Here is a 5,757-nt window from a genome sequence, read left to right as displayed (position 1 = left end):
AGCGGCCCACTGCGCCTGCGCAAGCGCCCGGCGCCCCCGAGAGCCGGGGCGGCGCGCGCAGGCCGGCTCCGCAGCCCGCGCGAGACCCGCCCCCGAGCGCGGGGCCCCGCCTCCAGCCCCGTCTGCAGCCAGCAGGTGCTCCACTCGGGGGAGGGGGCACAGAGCGCTGGGGGGAACCCTGGGTTTAGAGACCCGTAGTCGCTCTTCCTTCTCTTTAGCTGTCCTGACAATGGAATTATGCTCTCAAGTCATTATTACTGTTCCGTGTTGCGTATTTCCCACAGCAACAGAATGAGAACGGTTTTATTGGTTGATAGGCATCAGAGACAGACCAAGTGGCACATAGTCCCCTGAAAAACGCTGCTTTCTTTATTCTAGTAATACTAATAAGTTATACAAGGTTTTTAGTTCACAAAACTGGATGTCTATATAAACGTTGTATAGGGCCGGCTCCGTGGCTGAGCGGTTAAGTGTGCGCGCTCTGATGCTGGCGGCCCGGGTTCGGATCCCGGGCACGCCCCAAGACACCACTTCTCCGTCCAACGCGAGGCCGAGTCCCACGTACAGCAACTAGAAGGATGTGAACCTATGACATACAACTATCTACTGGGGCTTTGGGGGGAAAAAAATGAATAAATAAAATCTTTAAAAAAAAAAAACAAACAATAAAAAATGTTGTACAAAGAACACTGGTCTATAAACTCTATATATTTAAATTTTCGGTGCTGCCCTCGCTTTCTTCTCCTTGAGGTTGCTGTGTTATCTAAAAGCTGCAACTACTCTATACGGTGTTCTCATTAGAATCAAAACTTACCAGTGTCTGTAACAGCATCTGGAATATAGTAAGCACTCGATATGTATTAGCTATTTTATTATAGTCGAGTAGAACTAAGAATTTAAAATTAGGGTTTTTTAAAAAGCCCAAACCAAAGAGTTAATTAAAAGATTTATGTCATAAATATTCATACTATTTTGTTGATTTGGATATTTGTTTTGAATAGTAACAGTTTGAAACAGAATATATGACTAACTTCGTTTTTAACTTTGACGCTGAACTCAAGCCACATGATATGAGCAGCTGATGTTTGTATTATAACTGAGTTTTAGATTACCCAATGAGGAAATTCAAGATGCCATACTCTTGTTTTTCTCCAGTGAAGCACAAAGTCTGAAAACTGTTGTTGATGATTTGCCTAGTAATAGCACTGAAGAGGTTTATCTTCTGAAGTATTCCACATATTAAAAACTTCCATCAGCTTTTCATACTCTACCATCTTTCCTTAATTTGTCAAAACTAGGTTAAATAGGACACAGTCTATTCATATAATAAGCTAAATGTGTTTTTTGAAAATAAGTCTAAAGGAAGCTAACATACACGAAGACTGTCTAGTGCTGTTTTTAACTACTATATATGCTAACAAACCAGAATAAGTGTCATATCTAAATCTGAAAATACTGTCAGTTAACACCCTAATGGAAACTCAGACCTAAAGACAACAAATGTGGTATTAAATTCCTGGATCCCCTTCTACACTTAAAACCTACTCTGATGTTTGTTGTTACGTGCCGTCAGGTTGGCTCTGACTCCTTATGAGCCTATGAATGAGTGATGTCCACAAAGTTCTGTCCTCAACAGCCCTACTCAGCTCCTGCAGACTCATGCCTATGGCTTCCTTTATGGAGCCCATCCATCTCACGTTTGGTCTTTCTCTCTTCCTGCTGCCTTCTATTTTTCCCAGCATTACTCTGTTATACGTCTGACAAAAATCCCAGCTGTATCTATGAGATTCAGTATTATTGTGCTCAGTTAGTTGGCTAAAAAATAAGGCCCTGTATGAGCAAAAGCAATAGGGGACGTTTGTAGAGTACTTACTCTGTGGTAGGCACTTGACATGTGCCCAGTGCTTTACATGTGTTAACTCTAATCCTCATAACAGCCTACAAGGTTGTTAATGTAGTTATCTTCACTTTACAGATACAGTGTCCAAGATTACAAAGCCGGTAAGGAGAGGACCCAGTGTAGAACAGAAGCCAGTCTGGCTCCAGTGGCTTGCTTTTAGCCACTATGCTCTATTGCTTATGTAAGCAGACATCCAAACTCATAAATGCATCTACAGCTTGTCTGTTCACATCAGAACCCACAACAGTCACTCATTTTGAATAAATTTACTGCAGCAACTCTGCGTGTTGACATCAGTAGAACTCATGTTTGCTTCTTGTCAGGCAGCGATAAATAGCAACAGAAAAGGGGTACATATAAATTCTATGCAGAAGCTGCTATTCATATTGTTTATGAATTAACCAAGCTGTCACTTGAGGTGGAGAAAAGATTCATTTCAAGCTCTGTTCTGTGTGTGTGCACACACTCATGCGTGTATGTGTTAGGTTTCCATTGTTGGCACCCTAATTCAAGGGTGCTTGGCACCCTTGAATTAATTTATTTAATAAATTGTAATCATGTGTTGAACGTATATCTTCCCCTCCAGTTTTTAAAGTCTTCTGTTTTCCCACTGTGTTCCCCAGCACCTAACATAGTATGATTGTGATACAGTCCTTCCTCTGTGTCAATAAATATTTGTTGGCTGATTATTCTTCTTGAATCAAATAGGCGAATTGAGTAACAGTAGCAATTAACTACTCAACTATGCTAACTACCTATAGACTCCGTGTATTCAATGTTATGCTTCTCGCTAGACTCCTCAGTCCTTTACCTGTGGGAGTTGAGGGACAAGAAGAGTGCCTCCTGGAAGCTGATGAAGTTGGACATATGGCCTCCTTGAATCTGGTAAGCTCAGTAATTCTTACTGTTACTTTCATTTCTACCCATAATATTCATACAACTGTCTAACTCTATGTGCTGCTGTTAAGGAGCCTGCAATTATTTTTTCTGGGAACATAAAAAAATTTAGAATACCTCCCTTCCTTTAGCTGGTGGTGGATCTGAAGAAATAACACAATACCCAGAATTTAGTATTAAGGTGTTAATTTTTTACTTTTTGGGGGAGAGGTAGAAATGGTTTTCATTAGAGGACTAGATTTAAAGTATAAATATACCTCTTCTCTCGCTGCTCAAAAAACCAGCCACCATCACACCTGACTCAACAACTTTCAGAACAGGAAATTCATGACCAATGAGTGCTTTGATAGGAAGAGTAGATCAAAGATTTCCTTTACCCTGGAAAAGCAACATTATTTATGACTGAAATACTAGCCAAATTGTACAAGACTATACTGGATATTATTTTGGATTTCAGATTCAGAACTCCTTTTGGCAAGACAACAGAATTTGATATGGTTTATATTCTTTTAATTAGGATAAAATAAGATAATAAAATAAAATCCCCAACACAGACTTGCAAAGCATGACAGAAATGAGAAGAAAAATATTTTGAGAACACAGAAAAAGAAATGGAATGAACAATAAAATGAAGAAAATTAAAGTTAGAGCAAAGACAAACAGAAACACTGGAGGAAAAAGGAGTAAAGGTGCTAAAATAATTTCATCCATAGAGAGAATGAAGATATTTCACTAGAAAATAAATAAAACACATTAAAATCTTCAAAAATATAGAATAAAGGAAATATTTCCAAAAGCACATGCAAATCTTGCCTACTATCTTTTCATGTTAACAATATTTGGAACCCAAACAATTTTCTCCAGAACCAAACCCTGGCACTGCATGATTTGGGGGCTGCCACTGCCAGCATGCAGAATAAGCAAAGTAAAGTGCCATTCTAGGATACTGATCGTTCACAACATCCCCCTACCTGTCTCCCAGGCCCCAAATACTTATAGTTATCTCCAGAGAGCTCTCTAGCTGATATACACATGCAACTCGAACCAGATAGCACGTTAAGAAATCACTTCTGGGCTAAGGTGTTGGAAAAGCTAGCTGTCATTTGACAGAAAGCAGTGAACTAAGAGAGTAGGTCAGCAGAAAGGTGAATTTTGATTGAGGGTGAAAGGACAGAGGGGAATTGTGTACACACTGTCAAGGAAATAAAACTTTATCTAGAAAATGGTAACTATGGGGTGTTATTAAGCAAGGGAGAGGTCAAACCAGGTTTTTGTTTTGGAAGAATAATTGATGACTGCGTGGAGGATGAATTGGAAACAGAAACTTTGGTCTGAGACAAGCTAAAAGATTCCTGCAAAGTCCCAGGATTCCAGAAACATTCCACAGGCAGAAGTGACCAGACTTGACGTCTGACTGAGTGTCTTTGGCGTAGGGGAACACGATGGGGAAAAGGAGGAAAGGTGACTGAGATTTTTGGAGTGAACAGCTGGGTGGATGGTAAAATCATTAAACAAAATAGGGGCGATGCGCGTATGAGGGGCGAGTTGATGGATTTGCTTACACATGTCAAGAGGAGGTGGATGCTGACTAGCAGTGGTGCTAAAGGAAGTGGAAGAGCTAAGGAAAGTGCCTTTCCACGTATCTGCTATGCATAGCAGTTACCCCCAGAGGAGAATAAACCATCTGGGGAGTGAGTGACTAGGGAGGAAAAAATTTAAGCTGAAGAGGAAACGCTGGAAAACAAAAACAAAGGGAATGAGCAAAAATGTCTGGCAGAACCTTGTTTCTGTGGGGTAAGGTTCTATTACAACTTGTTTTCAATTCCCGGGTAGGTTTGTTCAGATGGCCCACGAGGTAAAGGCAGCTATTTTAAAGCCTGGAATGTCCTGGTACTCAGTTACTTGAGGCTCCCTTTGGCTTCCCTCCCTCTTGGCAATGAGATTAGCTGCTCTGCTGACCATAACCATTCCTGGACAGTGAGGTTCTCTCAGAGGAGAGGCCTCTCTTGTGCCCTGATTCCCTAGGGCTTGTATACTACAACACTGCGAAGACGTAGCCCAGCTTGTGCTGCATGAGAACACTTCTGTCCTAAGGATATGGTTCAGAAAGATGGAGAAGACTTTTATTGCGCCCCTACCCTCACTGATAACAACATTTAGAGCTTGGATCCAGTGCAGGCTTGAGGGTCCTTCAAGGGATTCCTCTTTCAAGCAATGTGTACACCTTGACCATGTGCATACCATGGTTAATAATTACCTTTCCTAAGGATTCACTTCTCAACCTTCTTGGTCATTTTGGTGCTACATATTTTTTTTTAAAATAATTTTATTTATTTATTTTTTTCCCCCAAAGCCCCAGTAGATAGTTGTATGTCATAGCTACACATCCTTCTAGTTGCTGTATGTGGGACACAGCCTCAGCATGGCCGGAGAAGTGGTGCGTCAGTGCGCACCCGGGATCCGAACCCTGGGCCGCCAGCAGCGGAGCGCGTGCACTTAACCGCTAAACTACGGGGCCGGCCCAGTGCTACATATTTTAAAGTCACCGGCAGGAATGGATGGCATAGATGGTCACAGGGTGTTTAAAATACTCAAAATGTTTTATAAAAGATGTGGTAATAAAGAGTCATTAATAAATAAAAAATGGTCTAAAAATTAATAAACAAACATCTAGCAATTAGAGGCATGATGGAAGATGAAACAAGAAGCAAACTGGAAATTAAAAAAAAAAAAAACTGATGAGGAAAATACAATTACAATGTTCCCAAAGGCCTTCTGCATAAAGCACCTTTCCCTTCTGTTTTACTATAAGGTGTGAGACCAAAATAAGGAAAGGAGACACACTGGTGGAAACTTCTGGCTGACCAGAAAAGATAGGAAAGCCAAGTTAAGTCCTTCTTAACATTTTAAAATATTTACTGTTTGTTAATATGACACGAAATGAGCTTCTGACAATTGGT

Source organism: Ceratotherium simum, chromosome 19 (genome assembly GCF_057802395.1).
Source record: "Ceratotherium simum simum isolate JZ-2026a chromosome 19, ASM5780239v1, whole genome shotgun sequence".
In the NCBI taxonomy this organism is placed as follows: Eukaryota; Metazoa; Chordata; class Mammalia; order Perissodactyla; family Rhinocerotidae; genus Ceratotherium; species Ceratotherium simum.
This window is presented reverse-complemented; position numbering follows the sequence as displayed.